The sequence below is a fragment of the Hyperolius riggenbachi genome, chromosome 3 (genome assembly GCF_040937935.1).
Source record: "Hyperolius riggenbachi isolate aHypRig1 chromosome 3, aHypRig1.pri, whole genome shotgun sequence".
Lineage (NCBI taxonomy): Eukaryota > Metazoa > Chordata > Amphibia > Anura > Hyperoliidae > Hyperolius > Hyperolius riggenbachi.
In genome coordinates this window covers 71,794,599-71,814,215 of record NC_090648.1, presented here as the reverse complement: position 1 = coordinate 71,814,215, position 19,617 = coordinate 71,794,599, and the positions used below count along the sequence as shown (strand labels likewise).

General features: G+C 45.9%; 26 non-coding genes across 26 annotated transcripts; all 26 read left to right on the top strand.

The window, feature by feature from the left end:
- Positions 1 to 548: 548 nt before the first annotated feature.
- On the top strand, positions 549 to 621 carry TRNAK-UUU (transfer RNA lysine (anticodon UUU)). Its single transcript has one exon. It is a non-coding gene; the product is annotated as a tRNA-Lys (tRNA).
- Positions 622 to 924: 303 nt separating this feature from the next.
- TRNAK-UUU (transfer RNA lysine (anticodon UUU)) lies at positions 925 to 997 on the top strand. The gene has a single exon. It is a non-coding gene; the product is annotated as a tRNA-Lys (tRNA).
- A 1,004-nt stretch (positions 998 to 2,001) lies between these two features.
- LOC137564539 (U4 spliceosomal RNA) lies at positions 2,002 to 2,142 on the top strand. Its single transcript, XR_011030642.1, has one exon. It is a non-coding gene; the product is annotated as a U4 spliceosomal RNA (small nuclear RNA).
- Positions 2,143 to 2,814: 672 nt separating this feature from the next.
- On the top strand, positions 2,815 to 2,887 carry TRNAK-UUU (transfer RNA lysine (anticodon UUU)). Its single transcript has one exon. It is a non-coding gene; the product is annotated as a tRNA-Lys (tRNA).
- Positions 2,888 to 3,190: 303 nt separating this feature from the next.
- On the top strand, positions 3,191 to 3,263 carry TRNAK-UUU (transfer RNA lysine (anticodon UUU)). Its single transcript has one exon. It is a non-coding gene; the product is annotated as a tRNA-Lys (tRNA).
- A 1,004-nt stretch (positions 3,264 to 4,267) lies between these two features.
- LOC137564752 (U4 spliceosomal RNA) lies at positions 4,268 to 4,408 on the top strand. Its single transcript, XR_011030827.1, has one exon. It is a non-coding gene; the product is annotated as a U4 spliceosomal RNA (small nuclear RNA).
- A 672-nt stretch (positions 4,409 to 5,080) lies between these two features.
- TRNAK-UUU (transfer RNA lysine (anticodon UUU)) lies at positions 5,081 to 5,153 on the top strand. The gene has a single exon. It is a non-coding gene; the product is annotated as a tRNA-Lys (tRNA).
- Positions 5,154 to 5,456: 303 nt separating this feature from the next.
- On the top strand, positions 5,457 to 5,529 carry TRNAK-UUU (transfer RNA lysine (anticodon UUU)). Its single transcript has one exon. It is a non-coding gene; the product is annotated as a tRNA-Lys (tRNA).
- Positions 5,530 to 6,533: 1,004 nt separating this feature from the next.
- LOC137564682 (U4 spliceosomal RNA) lies at positions 6,534 to 6,674 on the top strand. The gene has a single exon (XR_011030767.1). It is a non-coding gene; the product is annotated as a U4 spliceosomal RNA (small nuclear RNA).
- A 672-nt stretch (positions 6,675 to 7,346) lies between these two features.
- On the top strand, positions 7,347 to 7,419 carry TRNAK-UUU (transfer RNA lysine (anticodon UUU)). The gene has a single exon. It is a non-coding gene; the product is annotated as a tRNA-Lys (tRNA).
- Positions 7,420 to 7,722: 303 nt separating this feature from the next.
- Positions 7,723 to 7,795, top strand: TRNAK-UUU (transfer RNA lysine (anticodon UUU)). Its single transcript has one exon. It is a non-coding gene; the product is annotated as a tRNA-Lys (tRNA).
- Positions 7,796 to 8,799: 1,004 nt separating this feature from the next.
- On the top strand, positions 8,800 to 8,940 carry LOC137564777 (U4 spliceosomal RNA). The gene has a single exon (XR_011030849.1). It is a non-coding gene; the product is annotated as a U4 spliceosomal RNA (small nuclear RNA).
- A 672-nt stretch (positions 8,941 to 9,612) lies between these two features.
- Positions 9,613 to 9,685, top strand: TRNAK-UUU (transfer RNA lysine (anticodon UUU)). Its single transcript has one exon. It is a non-coding gene; the product is annotated as a tRNA-Lys (tRNA).
- Positions 9,686 to 9,988: 303 nt separating this feature from the next.
- On the top strand, positions 9,989 to 10,061 carry TRNAK-UUU (transfer RNA lysine (anticodon UUU)). The gene has a single exon. It is a non-coding gene; the product is annotated as a tRNA-Lys (tRNA).
- A 1,004-nt stretch (positions 10,062 to 11,065) lies between these two features.
- LOC137564525 (U4 spliceosomal RNA) lies at positions 11,066 to 11,206 on the top strand. The gene has a single exon (XR_011030630.1). It is a non-coding gene; the product is annotated as a U4 spliceosomal RNA (small nuclear RNA).
- Positions 11,207 to 11,878: 672 nt separating this feature from the next.
- On the top strand, positions 11,879 to 11,951 carry TRNAK-UUU (transfer RNA lysine (anticodon UUU)). Its single transcript has one exon. It is a non-coding gene; the product is annotated as a tRNA-Lys (tRNA).
- A 303-nt stretch (positions 11,952 to 12,254) lies between these two features.
- Positions 12,255 to 12,327, top strand: TRNAK-UUU (transfer RNA lysine (anticodon UUU)). Its single transcript has one exon. It is a non-coding gene; the product is annotated as a tRNA-Lys (tRNA).
- Positions 12,328 to 13,331: 1,004 nt separating this feature from the next.
- LOC137564538 (U4 spliceosomal RNA) lies at positions 13,332 to 13,472 on the top strand. Its single transcript, XR_011030641.1, has one exon. It is a non-coding gene; the product is annotated as a U4 spliceosomal RNA (small nuclear RNA).
- A 672-nt stretch (positions 13,473 to 14,144) lies between these two features.
- TRNAK-UUU (transfer RNA lysine (anticodon UUU)) lies at positions 14,145 to 14,217 on the top strand. The gene has a single exon. It is a non-coding gene; the product is annotated as a tRNA-Lys (tRNA).
- A 303-nt stretch (positions 14,218 to 14,520) lies between these two features.
- Positions 14,521 to 14,593, top strand: TRNAK-UUU (transfer RNA lysine (anticodon UUU)). The gene has a single exon. It is a non-coding gene; the product is annotated as a tRNA-Lys (tRNA).
- Positions 14,594 to 15,597: 1,004 nt separating this feature from the next.
- LOC137564537 (U4 spliceosomal RNA) lies at positions 15,598 to 15,738 on the top strand. The gene has a single exon (XR_011030640.1). It is a non-coding gene; the product is annotated as a U4 spliceosomal RNA (small nuclear RNA).
- A 672-nt stretch (positions 15,739 to 16,410) lies between these two features.
- Positions 16,411 to 16,483, top strand: TRNAK-UUU (transfer RNA lysine (anticodon UUU)). The gene has a single exon. It is a non-coding gene; the product is annotated as a tRNA-Lys (tRNA).
- A 303-nt stretch (positions 16,484 to 16,786) lies between these two features.
- TRNAK-UUU (transfer RNA lysine (anticodon UUU)) lies at positions 16,787 to 16,859 on the top strand. The gene has a single exon. It is a non-coding gene; the product is annotated as a tRNA-Lys (tRNA).
- A 1,004-nt stretch (positions 16,860 to 17,863) lies between these two features.
- Positions 17,864 to 18,004, top strand: LOC137564898 (U4 spliceosomal RNA). Its single transcript, XR_011030958.1, has one exon. It is a non-coding gene; the product is annotated as a U4 spliceosomal RNA (small nuclear RNA).
- Positions 18,005 to 18,676: 672 nt separating this feature from the next.
- Positions 18,677 to 18,749, top strand: TRNAK-UUU (transfer RNA lysine (anticodon UUU)). Its single transcript has one exon. It is a non-coding gene; the product is annotated as a tRNA-Lys (tRNA).
- Positions 18,750 to 19,052: 303 nt separating this feature from the next.
- TRNAK-UUU (transfer RNA lysine (anticodon UUU)) lies at positions 19,053 to 19,125 on the top strand. The gene has a single exon. It is a non-coding gene; the product is annotated as a tRNA-Lys (tRNA).
- Positions 19,126 to 19,617: the final 492 nt, after the last annotated feature.

The following is a 19,617-nucleotide window of genomic DNA, read 5'->3' as shown; positions in this document are numbered from 1 at the left end:
ATCAGTCTTGGCCACAAAATGCTCACTTGTCAGCGTTCTTTCATGAGGGTGAGGTCCAGTGTCTTACTCTCTGGCAAATTTATAAACACCAGCAGGATGACTAAAATGACAAAAGTCCACTTTTCATCTACAGGTTGCTACTTTTCTAATGCCACATTCCTAAGAGAGAGAACAGTGTTGTTTCTCAGAGGTCTGGCCTGAAAAATTTGGAGGTCACAAGCTCCATTTATTTGCGCTAGATACGATCCCGTGGCCTCTCGCTAGCTCTTTCTGCAAGCGTTGTTGGGGTGCTCAGAAACAGAGCACCGCTGACATTTAAGTTTCGCCGGCCTATAGCTTCTTCTGGCTGGTGTACCATTGTTTTAAAAGTGTCAACAATCAGCCAAGGTGAAGAACCTGATGGTTGAAGGAAACAACAGCGCATTCTGCTGTTTCCTGGCTATCTCGGTGCTATAGACTGCTCATGACTTGCACTAGACCTTAACTTGCGCCCATCCTGGAAATACTGTAGCTAAACTTTGAGCTGCTGGTGATCGCACCTTTTCAGAGCCTGGATAGCTCAGTCGGTAGAGCATCAGACTTTTAATCTGAGGGTCCAGGGTTCAAGTCCCTGTTCAGGCGATGCGCTCTGCCTTTCGTTATGCTTCGTGTCCTCTCCCTATCTTCCTCAACTGCAGCCTCTTGCGTGCTCCGCTTGCACCAGGCCAAAACACCGATGTCGGCCGCTTTCCATGCCTTCGCTGATTGGTGGCTACCTTTCTAATGCCACCTTCCAAATCAAGTACAGTTTTATTCTTTCAGAGATCTGACCTAGAAAATGTAGAGGTCGCAGGCTATAGCCAGCTCAGGGCATGTACTAGACCTTCCGTCCATCCTGCTTGGAATAACTGACTTTTGAGCTGCTGGTGAAGCTCACCTTCCAGGGCCTGGATAGCTCAGTCGGTAGAGCATCAGACTTTTAATCTGAGGGTCCAGGGTTCAAGTCCCTGTTCAGGCGATGCCTTTCCTTTACCCCATGCTCATTGGCCATCACTTCCGCTACCTGAGTTCCCTCTGCAACTGCTGACTCTTGCGTGCTTTGCTTGCAGTAAGCCATAACCGAAACATCAGCCGCTTTCTGTGCATCCCCCGAACTCTCACAGCCTCCCTGCGTCTTGAATCTATTTCTCTTCAACTTTTTCTGCTGTGATATTAAACATGGATTATTCCATGCATAAAAGAGGCATCAAACCGTCAACATTATGCTGGGAATACACCATAAGTTTTTTCAGCAGATAGATGGTTCCATAGATAATTTCCAACATGTCCGATCTTATTATCGATCCTTTTTCTCATCGATTTCTCATAGAAATGAATGGAAATTGATCAGAAAAGATAAGAATCGGAAAGTCGATCGGAAATAAGATCGGATAGTAATCGACTGAAAAATGTCGTCGTGTATTCCCAGCATTAGAGTAATTCGCCGGATCCCTTCTCCAGCCTGCACATCTACCCTCAAAGCAGCAATGGAAGGAGCTTCATGCTTACCATGAGCATCAGAAAATTAACAGCTCACGTACCATCTCTCTCCTCCAGTAACCTGCAACCACCAAGACTTTGGCCAACTCCCAAGCACCTCTAGCCAGCGCAGCTTACCAGTACTTCCAGGCACAATAATCACAGGCCCAATTATCAGCACACATGGCAGTGACGTAGACTCATTACTCCATTTTTCAAATTGTATTTTTCATGTATTTTACAAGTGCGGGACTGGCCCACTTGGCAGCCTGCTCCACAAAACACTATGCTGGCATCCCTGGCAGGCTTTGTTTTGCCCTCTTTGCCGCCTTTTCAAATGCTAAGACTCTTTAGCCGCTTATTAACAATGCTTGTTTAGTGGCTGTCTAATTAGCATATGGCATCCCATGATCCTCAGCGGAACACTGTAAACTGCGTTTGTCTCTCCTTAAGGTGATTCCTTTATCCAAGAAAGAGGGGATATTTGCTGGCATTAGCTTGGCTAACTTTGCGCAGTGGCAGTATCATAGCCAATGAGGTTCAACCGAGGCGTGATTATTGCTAATTGAAAACTTTTCCCAATACCCCGCCATGATGACTTGAAATATAGTCAGCATCGGCAATTTTTGACAGTCTCTTCGGAGACTGACTAAGGTGTTTACCAACAGAGAAAGGATTATCTTCAAGGTGCATGATGACTGAGCAGTGCTCGTGTGGTAGTACCGTGGCTGGCACGATAACAACATTTCGTAGCACCTCTTATCTCCAAATCAGTCTTGGCCACAAAATGCTCACTTGTCAGCGTTCTTTCATGAGGGTGAGGTCCAGTGTCTTACTCTCTGGCAAATTTATAAACACCAGCAGGATGACTAAAATGACAAAAGTCCACTTTTCATCTGCAGGTTGCTACTTTTCTAATGCCACATTCCTAAGAGAGAGAACAGTGTTGTTTCTCAGAGGTCTGGCCTGAAAAATTTGGAGGTCACAAGCTCCATTTATTTGCGCTAGATACGATCCCGTGGCCTCTCGCTAGCTCTTTCTGCAAGCGTTGTTGGGGTGCTCAGAAACAGAGCACCGCTGACATTTAGGTTTCGCCGACCTATAGCTTCTTCTGGCTGGTGTACCATTGTTTTAAAAGTGTCAACAATCAGCAAAGGTGAAGAACCTGATGGTTGAAGGAAACAACAGCGCATTCTGCTGTTTCCCGGCTATCTAGGTGCTATAGACTGCTCATGACTTGCACTAGACCTTAACTTGCGCCCAGCCTGGAAATACTGTAGCTAAACTTTGAGCTGCTGGTGATAGCACCTTTTCAGAGCCTGGATAGCTCAATCGGTAGAGCATCAGACTTTTAATCTGAGGGTCCAGGGTTCAAGTCCCTGTTCAGGCGATGCTCTCTGCCTTTTGTTATGCTTCGTGTCCTCTCCCTATCTTCCTCAACTGCAGCCTCTTGCGTGCTCCGCTTGCACCAGGCCAAAACACCGATGTCGGCCGCTTTCCATGCCTTCGCTGATTGGTGGCTACCTTTCTAATGCCACCTTCCAAATCAAGTACAGTTTTATTCTTTCAGAGATCTGACCTAGAAAATGTAGAGGTCGCAGGCTATAGCCAGCTCAGGGCATGTACTAGACCTTCCGTCTATCCTGCTTGGAATAACTGACTTTTGAGCTGCTGGTGAAGCTCACCTTCCAGGGCCTGGATAGCTCAGTCGGTAGAGCATCAGACTTTTAATCTGAGGGACCAGGGTTCACGTCCCTGTTCAGGCGATGCCTTTCCTTTACCCCATGCTCATTGGCCATCACTTCCGCTACCTGAGTTCCCTCTGCAACTGCTGCCTCTTGCGTGCTTTGCTTGCAGTAAGCCATAACCGAAACATCAGCCGCTTTCTGTGCATCCCCCAAACTCTCACAGCCTCCCTGCGTCTTGAATCTATTTCTCTTCAACTTTTTCTGCTGTGATATTAAACATGGATTATTCCATGCATAAAAGAGGCATCAAACCGTCAACATTATGCTGGGAATACACCATAAGTTTTTTCAGCAGATAGATGGTTCCATAGATAATTTCCAACATGTCCGATCTTATTATCGATCCTTTTTCTCATCGATTTCTCATAGAAATGAATGGAAATTGATCAGAAAAGATAAGAATCGGAAAGTCGATCGGAAATAAGATCGGATAGTAATCGACTGAAAAATGTCGTCGTGTATTCCCAGCATTAGAGTAATTCGCCGGATCCCTTCTCCAGCCTGCACATCTACCCTCAAAGCAGCAATGGAAGGAGCTTCATGCTTACCATGAGCATCAGAAAATTAACAGCTCACGTACCATCTCTCTCCTCCAGTAACCTGCAACCACCAAGACTTTGGGCAACTCCCAAGCACCTCTAGCCAGCGCAGCTTACCAGTACTTCCAGGCACAATAATCACAGGCCCAATTATCAGCACACATGGCAGTGACGTAGACTCATTACTCCATTTTTCAAATTGTATTTTTCATGTATTTTACAAGTGCGGGACTGGCCCACTTGGCAGCCTGCTCCACAAAACACTATGCTGGCATCCCTGGCAGGCTTTGTTTTGCCCTCTTTGCCGCCTTTTCAAATGCTAAGACTCTTTAGCCGCTTATTAACAATGCTTGTTTAGTGGCTGTCTAATTAGCATATGGCATCCCATGATCCTCAGCGGAACACTGTAAACTGCATTTGTCTCTCCTTAAGGTGATTCCTTTATCCAAGAAAGAGGGGATATTTGCTGGCATTAGCTTGGCTAACTTTGCGCAGTGGCAGTATCATAGCCAATGAGGTTCAACCGAGGTGTGATTATTGCTAATTGAAAACTTTTCCCAATACCCTGCCATGATGACTTGAAATATAGTCAGCATCGGCAATTTTTGACAGTCTCTTTGGAGACTGACTAAGGTGTTTACCAACAGAGAAAGGATTATCTTCAAGGTGCATGATGACTGAGCAGTGCTCGTGTGGTAGTACCGTGGCTGGCACAATAACAACATTTCGTAGCACCTCTTATCTCCAAATCAGTCTTGGCCACAAAATGCTCACTTGTCAGCGTTCTTTCATGAGGGTGAGGTCCAGTGTCTTACTCTCTGGCAAATTTATAAACACCAGCAGGATGACTAAAATGACAAAAGTCCACTTTTCATCTGCAGGTTGCTACTTTTCTAATGCCACATTCCTAAGAGAGAGAACAGTGTTGTTTCTCAGAGGTCTGGCCTGAAAAATTTGGAGGTCACAAGCTCCATTTATTTGCGCTAGATACGATCCCGTGGCCTCTCGCTAGCTCTTTCTGCAAGCGTTGTTGGGGTGCTCAGAAACAGAGCACCGCTGACATTTAGGTTTCGCCGGCCTATAGCTTCTTCTGGCTGGTGTACCATTGTTTTAAAAGTGTCAACAATCAGCCAAGGTGAAGAACATGATGGTTGAAGGAAACAACAGCGCATTCTGCTGTTTCCCGGCTATCTAGGTGCTATAGACTGCTCATGACTTGCACTAGACCTTAACTTGCGCCCAGCCTGGAAATACTGTAGCTAAACTTTGAGCTGCTGGTGATTGCACTTTTTCAGAGCCTGGATAGCTCAGTCGGTAGAGCATCAGACTTTTAATCTGAGGGTCCAGGGTTCAAGTCCCTGTTCAGGCGATGCTCTCTGCCTTTCGTTATGCTTCGTGTCCTCTCCCTATCTTCCTCAACTGCAGCCTCTTGCGTGCTCTGCTTGCACCAGGCCAAAACACCGATGTCGGCCGCTTTCCATGCCTTCGCTGATTGGTGGCTACCTTTCTAATGCCACCTTCCAAATCAAGTACAGTTTTATTCTTTCAGAGATCTGACCTAGAAAATGTAGAGGTCGCAGGCTATAGCCAGCTCAGGGCATGTACTAGACCTTCCGTCCATCCTGCTTGGAATAACTGACTTTTGAGCTGCTGGTGAAGCTCACCTTCCAGGGCCTGGATAGCTCAGTCAGTACAGCATCAGACTTTTAATCTGAGGGTCCAGGGTTCAAGTCCCTGTTCAGGCAATGCCTTTCCTTTACCCCATGCTCATTGGCCATCACTTCCGCTACCTGAGTTCCCTCTGCAACTGCTGCCTCTTGCGTGCTTTGCTTGCAGTAAGCAATAACCGAAACATCAGCCGCTTTCTGTGCATCCCCCGAACTCTCACAGCCTCCCTGCGTCTTGAATCTATTTCTCTTCAACTTTTTCTGCTGTGATATTAAACATGGATTATTCCATGCATAAAAGAGGCATCAAACCGTCAACATTATGCTGGGAATACACCATAAGTTTTTTCAGCAGATAGATGGTTCCATAGATAATTTCCAACATGTCCGATCTTATTATCAATCCTTTTTCTCATCGATTTCTCATTGAAATTAATGGAAATTGATCAGAAAAGATAAGAATCGGAAAGTCGATCGGAAATAAGATCGGATAGTAATCGACTGAAAAATGTCGTCGTGTATTCCCAGCATTAGAGTAATTCGCCGGATCCCTTCTCCAGCCTGCACATCTACCCTCAAAGCAGCAATGGAAGGAGCTTCATGCTTACCATGAGCATCAGAAAATTAACAGCTCACGTACCATCTCTCTCCTCCAGTAACCTGCAACCACCAAGACTTTGGCCAACTCCCAAGCACCTCTAGCCAGCGCAGCTTACCAGTACTTCCAGGCACAATAATCACAGGCCCAATTATCAGCACACATGGCAGTGACGTAGACTCATTACTCCATTTTTCAAATTGTATTTTTCATGTATTTTACAAGTGCGGGACTGGCCCACTTGGCAGCCTGCTCCACAAAACACTATGCTGGCATCCCTGGCAGGCTTTGTTTTGCCCTCTTTGCCGCCTTTTCAAATGCTAAGACTCTTTAGCCGCTTATTAACAATGCTTGTTTAGTGGCTGTCTAATTAGCATATGGCATCCCATGATCCTCAGCGGAACACTGTAAACTGCGTTTGTCTCTCCTTAAGGTGATTCCTTTATCCAAGAAAGAGGGGATATTTGCTGGCATTAGCTTGGCTAACTTTGCGCAGTGGCAGTATCATAGCCAATGAGGTTCAACCGAGGCGTGATTGTTGCTAATTGAAAACTTTTCCCAATACCCCGCCATGATGACTTGAAATATAGTCAGCATCGGCAATTTTTGACAGTCTCTTCGGAGACTGACTAAGGTGTTTACCAACAGAGAAAGGATTATCTTCAAGGTGCATGATGACTGAGCAGTGCTCGTGTGGTAGTACCGTGGCTGGCACAATAACAACATTTCGTAGCACCTCTTATCTCCAAATCAGTCTTGGCCACAAAATGCTCACTTGTCAGCGTTCTTTCATGAGGGTGAGGTCCAGTGTCTTACTCTCTGGCAAATTTATAAACACCAGCAGGATTACTAAAATGACAAAAGTCCACTTTTCATCTGCAGGTTGCTACTTTTCTAATGCCACATTCCTAAGAGAGAGAACAGTGTTGTTTCTCAGAGGTCTGGCCTGAAAAATTTGGAGGTCACAAGCTCCATTTATTTGCGCTAGATACGATCCCGTGGCCTCTCGCTAGCTCTTTCTGCAAGCGTTGTTGGGGTGCTCAGAAACAGAGCACCGCTGACATTTAGGTTTCGCCGGCCTATAGCTTCTTCTGGCTGGTGTACCATTGTTTTAAAAGTGTCAACAATCAGCCAAGGTGAAGAACCTGATGGTTGAAGGAAACAACAGCGCATTCTGCTGTTTCCCGGCTATCTAGGTGCTATAGACTGCTCATGACTTGCACTAGACCTTAACTTGCGCCCAGCCTGGAAATACTGTAGCTAAACTTTGAGCTGCTGGTGATCGCACCTTTTCAGAGCCTGGATAGCTCAGTCGGTAGAGCATCAGACTTTTAATCTGAGGGTCCAGGGTTCAAGTCCCTGTTCAGGCGATGCTCTCTGCCTTTTGTTATGCTTCGTGTCCTCTCCCTATCTTCCTCAACTGCAGCCTCTTGCGTGCTCCGCTTGCACCAGGCCAAAACACCGATGTCGGCCGTTTTCCATGCCTTCGCTGATTGGTGGCTACCTTTCTAATGCCACCTTCCAAATCAAGTACAGTTTTATTCTTTCAGAGATCTGACCTAGAAAATGTAGAGGTTGCAGGCTATAGCCAGCTCAGGGCATGTACTAGACCTTCCGTCCATCCTGCTTGGAATAACTGACTTTTGAGCTGCTGGTGAAGCTCACCTTCCAGGGCCTGGATAGCTCAGTCGGTAGAGCATCAGACTTTTAATCTGAGGGTCCAGGGTTCAAGTCCCTGTTCAGGCGATGCCGTTCCTTTACCCCATGCTCATTGGCCATCACTTTCGCTACCTGAGTTCCCTCTGCAACTGCTGCCTCTTGCGTGCTTTGCTTGCAGTAAGCCATAACCGAAACATCAGCCGCTTTCTGTGCATCCCCCGAACTCTCACAGCCTCCCTGCGTCTTGAATCTATTTCTCTTCAACTTTTTCTGCTGTGATATTAAACATGGATTATTCCATGCATAAAAGAGGCATCAAACCGTCAACATTATGCTGGGAATACACCATAAGTTTTTTCAGCAGATAGATGGTTCCATAGATAATTTCCAACATGTCCGATCTTATTATCGATCCTTTTTCTCATCGATTTCTCATAGAAATGAATGGAAATTGATCAGAAAAGATAAGAATCGGAAAGTCGATCGGAAATAAGATCGGATAGTAATCGACTGAAAAATGTCGTCGTGTATTCCCAGCATTAGAGTAATTCGCCGGATCCCTTCTCCAGCCTGCACATCTACCCTCAAAGCAGCAATGGAAGGAGCTTCATGCTTACCATGAGCATCAGAAAATTAACAGCTCACGTACCATCTCTCTCCTCCAGTAACCTGCAACCACCAAGACTTTGGCCAACTCCCAAGCACCTCTAGCCAGCGCAGCTTACCAGTACTTCCAGGCACAATAATCACAGGCCCAATTATCAGCACACATGGCAGTGACGTAGACTCATTACTCCATTTTTCAAATTGTATTTTTCATGTATTTTACAAGTGCGGGACTGGCCCACTTGGCAGCCTGCTCCACAAAACACTATGCTGGCATCCCTGGCAGGCTTTGTTTAGCCCTCTTTGCCGCCTTTTCAAATGCTAAGACTCTTTAGCCGCTTATTAACAATGCTTGTTTAGTGGCTGTCTAATTAGCATATGGCATCCCATGATCCTCAGCGGAACACTGTAAACTGCATTTGTCTCTCCTTAAGGTGATTCCTTTATCCAAGAAAGAGGGGATATTTGCTGGCATTATCTTGGCTAACTTTGTGCAGTGGCAGTATCATAGCCAATGAGATTCAACCGAGGCGTGATTATTGCTAATTGAAAACTTTTCCCAATATCCCGCCATGATGACTTGAAATATAGTCAGCATCGGCAATTTTTGACAGTCTCTTTGGAGACTGACTAAGGTGTTTACCAACAGAGAAAGGATTATCTTCAAGGTGCATGATGACTGAGCAGTGCTCGTGTGGTAGTACCGTGGCTGGCACAATAACAACATTTCGTAGCACCTCTTATCTCCAAATCAGTCTTGGCCACAAAATGCTCACTTGTCAGCGTTCTTTCATGAGGGTGAGGTCCAGTGTCTTACTCTCTGGCAAATTTATAAACACCAGCAGGATTACTAAAATGACAAAAGTCCACTTTTCATCTGCAGGTTGCTACTTTTCTAATGCCACATTCCTAAGAGAGAGAACAGTGTTGTTTCTCAGAGGTCTGGCCTGAAAAATTTGGAGGTCACAAGCTCCATTTATTTGCGCTAGATACGATCCCGTGGCCTCTCGCTAGCTCTTTCTGCAAGCGTTGTTGGGGTGCTCAGAAACAGAGCACCGCTGACATTTAGGTTTCGCCGGCCTATAGCTTCTTCTGGCTGGTGTACCATTGTTTTAAAAGTGTCAACAATCAGCCAAGGTGAAGAACCTGATGGTTGAAGGAAACAACAGCGCATTCTGCTGTTTCCCGGCTATCTAGGTGCTATAGACTGCTCATGACTTGCACTAGACCTTAACTTGCGCCCAGCCTGGAAATACTGTAGCTAAACTTTGAGCTGCTGGTGATCGCACCTTTTCAGAGCCTGGATAGCTCAGTCGGTAGAGCATCAGACTTTTAATCTGAGGGTCCAGGGTTCAAGTCCCTGTTCAGGCGATGCTCTCTGCCTTTCGTTATGCTTCGTGTCCTCTCCCTATCTTCCTCAACTGCAGCCTCTTGCGTGCTCCGCTTGCACCAGGCCAAAACACCGATGTCGGCCGTTTTCCATGCCTTCGCTGATTGGTGGCTACCTTTCTAATGCCACCTTCCAAATCAAGTACAGTTTTATTCTTTCAGAGATCTGACCTAGAAAATGTAGAGGTCGCAGGCTATAGCCAGCTCAGGGCATGTACTAGACCTTCCGTCCATCCTGCTTGGAATAACTGACTTTTGAGCTGCTGGTGAAGCTCACCTTCCAGGGCCTGGATAGCTCAGTCGGTAGAGCATCAGACTTTTAATCTGAGGGTCCAGGGTTCAAGTCCCTGTTCAGGCGATGCCTTTCCTTTACCCCATGCTCATTGGCCATCACTTTCGCTACCTGAGTTCCCTCTGCAACTGCTGCCTCTTGCGTGCTTTGCTTGCAGTAAGCCATAACCGAAACATCAGCCACTTTCTGTGCATCCCCCGAACTCTCACAGCCTCCCTGCGTCTTGAATCTATTTCTCTTCAACTTTTTCTGCTGTGATATTAAACATGGATTATTCCATGCATAAAAGAGGCATCAAACCGTCAACATTATGCTGGGAATACACCATAAGTTTTTTCAGCAGATAGATGGTTCCATAGATAATTTCCAACATGTCCGATCTTATTATCGATCCTTTTTCTCATCGATTTCTCATAGAAATGAATGGAAATTGATCAGAAAAGATAAGAATCGGAAAGTCGATCGGAAATAAGATCGGATAGTAATCGACTGAAAAATGTCGTCGTGTATTCCCAGCATTAGAGTAATTTGCCGGATCCCTTCTCCAGCCTGCACATCTACCCTCAAAGCAGCAATGGAAGGAGCTTCATGCTTACCATGAGCATCAGAAAATTAACAGCTCACGTACCATCTCTCTCCTCCAGTAACCTGCAACCACCAAGACTTTGGCCAACTCCCAAGCACCTCTAGCCAGCGCAGCTTACCAGTACTTCCAGGCACAATAATCACAGGCCCAATTATCAGCACACATGGCAGTGACGTAGACTCATTACTCCATTTTTCAAATTGTATTTTTCATGTATTTTACAAGTGCGGGACTGGCCCACTTGGCAGCCTGCTCCACAAAACACTATGCTGGCATCCCTGGCAGGCTTTGTTTTGCCCTCTTTGCCGCCTTTTCACATGCTAAGACTCTTTAGCCGCTTATTAACAATGCTTGTTTAGTGGCTGTCTAATTAGCATATGGCATCCCATGATCCTCAGCGGAACACTGTAAACTGCATTTGTCTCTCCTTAAGGTGATTCCTTTATCCAAGAAAGAGGGGATATTTGCTGGCATTATCTTGGCTAACTTTGTGCAGTGGCAGTATCATAGCCAATGAGGTTCAACCGAGGCGTGATTATTGCTAATTGAAAACTTTTCCCAATATCCCGCCATGATGACTTGAAATATAGTCAGCATCGGCAATTTTTGACAGTCTCTTTGGAGACTGACTAAGGTGTTTACCAACAGAGAAAGGATTATCTTCAAGGTGCATGATGACTGAGCAGTGCTCGTGTGGTAGTACCGTGGCTGGCACAATAACAACATTTCGTAGCACCTCTTCACTCCAAATCAGTCTTGGCCACAAAATGCTCACTTGTCAGCGTTCTTTCATGAGGGTGAGGTTCAGTGTCTTACTCTCTGGCAAATTTATAAACACCAGCAGGATTACTAAAATGACAAAAGTCCACTTTTCATCTGCAGGTTGCTACTTTTCTAATGCCACATTCCTAAGAGAGAGAACAGTGTTGTTTCTCAGAGGTCTGGCCTGAAAAATTTGGAGGTCACAAGCTCCATTTATTTGCGCTAGATACGATCCCGTGGCCTCTCGCTAGCTCTTTCTGCAAGCGTTGTTGGGGTGCTCAGAAACAGAGCACCGCTGACATTTAGGTTTCGCCGGCCTATAGCTTCTTCTGGCTGGTGTACCATTGTTTTAAAAGTGTCAACAATCAGCCAAGGTGAAGAACCTGATGGTTGAAGGAAACAACAGCGCATTCTGCTGTTTCCCGGCTATCTAGGTGCTATAGACTGCTCATGACTTGCACTAGACCTTAACTTGCGCCCAGCCTGGAAATACTGTAGCTAAACTTTGAGCTGCTGGTGATCGCACCTTTTCAGAGCCTGGATAGCTCAGTCGGTAGAGCATCAGACTTTTAATCTGAGGGTCCAGGGTTCAAGTCCCTGTTCAGGCGATGCTCTCTGCCTTTCGTTATGCTTCGTGTCCTCTCCCTATCTTCCTCAACTGCAGCCTCTTGCGTGCTCCGCTTGCACCAGGCCAAAACACCGATGTCGGCCGTTTTCCATGCCTTCGCTGATTGGTGGCTACCTTTCTAATGCCACCTTCCAAATCAAGTACAGTTTTATTCTTTCAGAGATCTGACCTAGAAAATGTAGAGGTCGCAGGCTATAGCCAGCTCAGGGCATGTACTAGACCTTCCGTCCATCCTGCTTGGAATAACTGACTTTTGAGCTGCTGGTGAAGCTCACCTACCAGGGCCTGGATAGCTCAGTCGGTAGAGCATCAGACTTTTAATCTGAGGGTCCAGGGTTCAAGTCCCTGTTCAGGCGATGCATTTCCTTTACCCTATGCTCATTGGCCATCACTTTCGCTACCTGAGTTCCCTCTGCAACTGCTGCCTCTTGCGTGCTTTGCTTGCAGTAAGCCATAACCGAAACATCAGCCGCTTTCTGTGCATCCCCCGAACTCTCACAGCCTCCCTGCGTCTTGAATCTATTTCTCTTCAACTTTTTCTGCTGTGATATTAAACATGGATTATTCCATGCATAAAAGAGGCATCAAACCGTCAACATTATGCTGGGAATACACCATAAGTTTTTTCAGCAGATAGATGGTTCCATAGATAATTTCCAACATGTCCGATCTTATTATCGATCCTTTTTCTCATCGATTTCTCATAGAAATGAATGGAAATTGATCAGAAAAGATAAGAATCGGAAAGTCGATCGGAAATAAGATCGGATAGTAATCGACTGAAAAATGTCGTCGTGTATTCCCAGCATTAGAGTAATTCGCCGGATCCCTTCTCCAGCCTGCACATCTACCCTCAAAGCAGCAATGGAAGGAGCTTCATGCTTACCATGAGCATCAGAAAATTAACAGCTCACGTACCATCTCTCTCCTCCAGTAACCTGCAACCACCAAGACTTTGGCCAACTCCCAAGCACCTCTAGCCAGCGCAGCTTACCAGTACTTCCAGGCACAATAATCACAGGCCCAATTATCAGCACACATGGCAGTGACGTAGACTCATTACTCCATTTTTCAAATTGTATTTTTCATGTATTTTACAAGTGCGGGACTTGCCCACTTGGCAGCCTGCTCCACAAAACACTATGCTGGCATCCCTGGCAGGCTTTGTTTTGCCCTCTTTGCCGCCTTTTCAAATGCTAAGACTCTTTAGCCGCTTATTAACAATGCTTGTTTAGTGGCTGTCTAATTATCATATGGCATCCCATGATCCTCAGCGGAACACTGTAAACTGCGTTTGTCTCTCCTTAAGGTGATTCCTTTATCCAAGAAAGAGGGGATATTTGCTGGCATTAGCTTGGCTAACTTTGCGCAGTGGCAGTATCATAGCCAATGAGGTTCAACCGAGGCGTGATTATTGCTAATTGAAAACTTTTCCCAATACCCCGCCATGATGACTTGAAATATAGTCAGCATCGGCAATTTTTGACAGTCTCTTCGGAGACTGATTAAGGTGTTTACAAACAGAGAAAGGATTATCTTCAACGTGCATGATAACTGAGCAGTGCTCGTGTGGTAGTACTGTGGCTGGCACAATAACAACATTTCGTAGCACCTCTTATCTCCAAATCAGTCTTGGCCACAAAATGCTCACTTGTCAGCGTTCTTTCATGAGGGTGAGGTCCAGTGTCTTACTCTCTGGCAAATTTATAAACACCAGCAGGATGACTAAAATGACAAAAGTCCACTTTTCATCTGCAGGTTGCTACTTTTCTAATGCCACATTCCTAAGAGAGAGAACAGTGTTGTTTCTCAGAGGTCTGGCCTGAAAAATTTGGAGGTCACAAGCTCCATTTATTTGCGCTAGATACGATCCCGTGGCCTCTCGCTAGCTCTTTCTGCAAGCGTTGTTGGGGTGCTCAGAAACAGAGCACCGCTGACATTTAGGTTTCGCTGGCCTATAGCTTCTTCTGGCTGGTGTACCATTGTTTTAAAAGTGTCAACAATCAGCCAAGGTGAAGAACCTGATGGTTGAAGGAAACAACAGCGCATTCTGCTGTTTCCCGGCTATCTCGGTGCTATAGACTGCTCATGACTTGCACTAGACCTTAACTTGCGCTCAGCCTGGAAATACTATAGCTAAACTTTGAGCTGCTGTTGATCGCACTTTTTCAGAGCCTGGATAGCTCAGTTGGTAGAGCATCAGACTTTTAATCTGAGGGTCCAGGGTTCAAGTCCCTGTTCAGGCGATGCTCTCTGCCTTTCGTTATGCTTCGTGTCCTCTCCCTATCTTCCTCAACTGCAGCCTCTTGCGTGCTCCGCTTGCACCAGGCCAAAACACCGATGTCGTCCGCTTTCCATGCCTTCGCTGATTGGTGGCTACCTTTCTAATGCCACCTTCCAAATCAAGTACAGTTTTATTCTTTCAGAGATCTGACCTAGAAAATGTAGAGGTCGCAGGCTATAGCCAGCTCAGGGCATGTACTAGACCTTCCGTCCATCCTGCTTGGAATAACTGACTTTTGAGCTGCTGGTGAAGCTCACCTTCCAGGGCCTGGATAGCTCAGTCGGTAGAGCATCAGACTTTTAATCTGAGGGTCCAGGGTTCAAGTCCCTGTTCAGGCGACGCCTTTCCTTTACCCCATGCTCATTGGCCATCACTTCCGCTACCTGAGTTCCCTCTGCAACTGCTGCCTCTTGCGTGCTTTGCTTGCAGTAAGCCATAACCGAAACATCAGCCGCTTTCTGTGCATCCCCCGAACTCTCACAGCCTCCCTGCGTCTTGAATCTATTTCTCTTCAACTTTTTCTGCTGTGATATTAAACATGGATTATTCCATGCATAAAAGAGGCATCAAACCGTCAACATTATGCTGGGAATACACCATAAGTTTTTTCAGCAGATAGATGGTTCCATAGATAATTTCCAACATGTCCGATCTTATTATCGATCCTTTTTCTCATCGATTTCTCATAGAAATGAATGGAAATTGATCAGAAAAGATAAGAATCGGAAAGTCGATCGGAAATAAGATCGGATAGTAATCGACTGAAAAATGTCGTCGTGTATTCCCAGCATTAGAGTAATTCGCCGGATCCCTTCTCCAGCCTGCTCATCTACCCTCAAAGCAGCAATGGAAGGAGCTTCATGCTTACCATGAGCATCAGAAAATTAACAGCTCACGTACCATCTCTCTCCTCCAGTAACCTGCAACCACCAAGACTTTGGCCAACTCCCAAGCACCTCTAGCCAGCGCAGCTTACCAGTACTTCCAGGCACAATAATCACAGGCCCAATTATCAGCACACATGGCAGTGACGTAGACTCATTACTCCATTTTTCAAATTGTATTTTTCATGTATTTTACAAGTGCGGGACTGGCCCACTTGGCAGCCTGCTCCACAAAACACTATGCTGGCATCCCTGGCAGGCTTTGTTTTGCCCTCTTTGCCGCCTTTTCAAATGCTAAGACTCTTTAGCCGCTTATTAACAATGCTTGTTTAGTGGCTATCTAATTAGCATATGGCATCCCATGATCCTCAGCGGAACACTGTAAACTGCGTTTGTCTCTCCTTAAGGTGATTCCTTTATCCAAGAAAGAGGGGATATTTGCTGGCATTAGCTTGGCTAACTTTGCGCAGTGGCAGTATCATAGCCAATGAGGTTCAACCGAGGCGTGATTATTGCTAATTGAAAACTTTTCCCAATACCCCGCCATGATGACTTGAAATATAGTCAGCATCGGCAATTTTTGACAGTCTCTTCGGAGACTGACTAAGGTGTTTACCAACAGAGAAAGGATTATCTTCAAGGTGCATGATGACTGAGCAGTGCTCGTGTGGTAGTACCGTGGCTGGCACAATAACAACATTTCGTAGCACCTCTTATCTCCAAATCAGTCTTGGCCACAAAATGCTCACTTGTCAGCGTTCTTTCATGAGGGTGAGGTCCAGTGTCTTACTCTCTGGCAAATTTATAAACACCAGCAGGATGACTAAAATGACAAAAGTCCACTTTTCATCTGCAGGTTGCTACTTTTCTAATGCCACATTCCTAAGAGAGAGAACAGTGTTGTTTCTCAGAGGTCTGGCCTGAAAAATTTGGAGGTCACAAGCTCCATTTATTTGCGCTAGATACGATCCCGTGGCCTCTCGCTAGCTCTTTCTGCAAGCGTTGTTGGGGTGCTCAGAAACAGAGCACCGCTGACATTTAGGTTTCGCCGGCCTATAGCTTCTTCTGGCTGGTGTACCATTGTTTTAAAAGTGTCAACAATCAGCCAAGGTGAAGAACCTGATGGTTGAAGGAAACAACAGCGCATTCTGCTGTTTCCCGGCTATCTCGGTGCTATAGACTGCTCATGACTTGCACTAGACCTTAACTTGCGCTCAGCCTGGAAATACTATAGCTAAACTTTGAGCTGCTGTTGATCGCACTTTTTCAGAGCCTGGATAGCTCAGTCGGTAGAGCATCAGACTTTTAATCTGAGGGTCCAGGGTTCAAGTCCCTGTTCAGGCGATGCTCTCTGCCTTTCGTTATGCTTCGTGTCCTCTCCCTATCTTCCTCAACTGCAGCCTCTTGCGTGCTCCGCTTGCACCAGGCCAAAACACCGATGTCGTCCGCTTTCCATGCCTTCGCTGATTGGTGGCTACCTTTCTAATGCCACCTTCCAAATCAAGTACAGTTTTATTCTTTCAGAGATCTGACCTAGAAAATGTAGAGGTCGCAGGCTATAGCCAGCTCAGGGCATGTACTAGACCTTCCGTCCATCCTGCTTGGAATAACTGACTTTTGAGCTGCTGGTGAAGCTCACCTTCCAGGGCCTGGATAGCTCAGTCGGTAGAGCATCAGACTTTTAATCTGAGGGTCCAGGGTTCAAGTCCCTGTTCAGGCGATGCATTTCCTTTACCCCATGCTCATTGGCCATCACTTCCACTACCTGAGTTCCCTCTGCAACTGCTGCCTCTTGCGTGCTTTGCTTGCAGTAAGCCATAACCGAAACATCAGCCGCTTTCTGTGCATCCCCCGAACTCTCACAGCCTCCCTGCGTCTTGAATCTATTTCTCTTCAACTTTTTCTGCTGTGATATTAAACATGGATTATTCCATGCATAAAAGAGGCATCAAACCGTCAACATTATGCTGGGAATACACCATAAGTTTTTTCAGCAGATAGATGGTTCCATAGATAATTTCCAACATGTCCGATCTTATTATCGATCCTTTTTCTCATCGATTTCTCATAGAAATGAATGGAAATTGATCAGAAAAGATAAGAATCGGAAAGTCGATCGGAAATAAGATCGGATAGTAATCGACTGAAAAATGTCGTCGTGTATTCCCAGCATTAGAGTAATTCGCCGGATCCCTTCTCCAGCCTGCACATCTACCCTCAAAGCAGCAATGGAAGGAGCTTCATGCTTACCATGAGCATCAGAAAATTAACAGCTCACGTACCATCTCTCTCCTCCAGTAACCTGCAACCACCAAGACTTTGGCCAACTCCCAAGCACCTCTAGCCAGCGCAGCTTACCAGTACTTCCAGGCACAATAATCACAGGCCCAATTATCAGCACACATGGCAGTGACGTAGACTCATTACTCCATTTTTCAAATTGTATTTTTCATGTATTTTACAAGTGCGGGACTGGCCCACTTGGCAGCCTGCTCCACAAAACACTATGCTGGCATCCCTGGCAGGCTTTGTTTTGCCCTCTTTGCCGCCTTTTCAAATGCTAAGACTCTTTAGCCGCTTATTAACAATGCTTGTTTAGTGGCTGTCTAATTAGCATATGGCATCCCATGATCCTCAGCGGAACACTGTAAACTGCGTTTGTCTCTCCTTAAGGTGATTCCTTTATCCAAGAAAGAGGGGATATTTGCTGGCATTAGCTTGGCTAACTTTGCGCAGTGGCAATATCATAGCCAATGAGGTTCAACCGAGGCGTGATTATTGCTAATTGAAAACTTTTCCCAATACCCCGCCATGATGACTTGAAATATAGTCAGCATCGGCAATTTTTGACAGTCTCTTCGGAGACTGACTAAGGTGTTTACCAACAGAGAAAGGATTATCTTCAAGGTGCATGATAACTGAGCAGTGCTAGTGTGGTAGTACCGTGGCTGGCACAATAACAACATTTCGTAGCACCTCTTATCTCCAAATCAGTCTTGGCCACAAAATGCTCACTTGTCAGCATTCTTTCATGAGGGTGAGGTCCAGTGTCTTACTCTCTGGCAAATTTATAAACACCAGCAGGATGACTAAAATGACAAAAGTCCACTTTTCATCTGCAGGTTGCTACTTTTCTAATGCCACATTCCTAAGAGAGAGAACAGTGTTGTTTCTCAGAGGTCTGGCCTGAAAAATTTGGAGGTCACAAGCTCCATTTATTTGCGCTAGATACGATCCCGTGGCCTCTCGCTAGCTCTTTCTGCAAGCGTTGTTGGGGTGCTCAGAAACAAAGCACCACTGACATTTAGGTTTCGCCGGCCTATAGCTTCTTCTGGCTGGTGTACCATTGTTTTAAAAGTGTCAACAATCAGCCAAGGTGAAGAACCTGATGGTTGAAGGAAACAACAGCGCATTCTGCTGTTTCCCGGCTATCTAGGTGCTATAGACTGCTCATGACTTGCACTAGACCTTAACTTGCGCCCAGCCTGGAAATACTGTAGCTAAACTTTGAGCTGCTGTTGATCGCACTTTTTCAGAGCCTGGATAGCTCAGTCGGTAGAGCATCAGACTTTTAATCTGAGGGTCCAGGGTTCAAGTCCCTGTTCAGGTGATGCTCTCTGCCTTTCGTTATGCTTCGTGTCCTCTCCCTATCTTCCTCAACTGCAGCCTCTTGCGTGCTCCGCTTGCACCAGGCCAAAACACCGATGTCGTCCGCTTTCCATGCCTTCGCTGATTGGTGGCTACCTTTCTAATGCCACCTTCCAAATCAAGTACAGTTTTATTCTTTCAGAGATCTGACCTAGAAAATGTAGAGGTCGCAGGCTATAGCCAGCTCAGGGCATTTACTAGACCTTCCGTCCATCCTGCTTGGAATAACTGACTTTTGAGCTGCTGGTGAAGCTCACCTTCCAGGGCCTGGATAGCTCAGTCGGTAGAGCATCAGACTTTTAATCTGAGGGTCCAGGGTTCAAGTCCCTGTTCAGGCGACGCCTTTCCTTTACCCCATGCTCATTGGCCATCACTTCCGCTACCTGAGTTCCCTCTGCAACTGCTGCCTCTTGCGTGCTTTGCTTGCAGTAAGCCATAACCGAAACATCAGCCGCTTTCTGTGCATCCCCCGAACTCTCACAGCCTCCCTGCGTCTTGAATCTATTTCTCTTCAACTTTTTCTGCTGTGATATTAAACATGGATTATTCCATGCATAAAAGAGGCATCAAACCGTCAACATTATGCTGGGAATACACCATAAGTTTTTTCAGCAGATAGATGGTTCCATAGATAATTTCCAACATGTCCGATCTTATTATCGATCCTTTTTCTCATCGATTTCTCATACAAATGAATGGAAATTGATCAGAAAAGATAAGAATCGGAAAGTCGATCGGAAATAAGATCGGATAGTAATCGACTGAAAAATGTCGTCGTGTATTCCCAGCATTAGAGTAATTCGCCGGATCCCTTCTCCAGCCTGCTCATC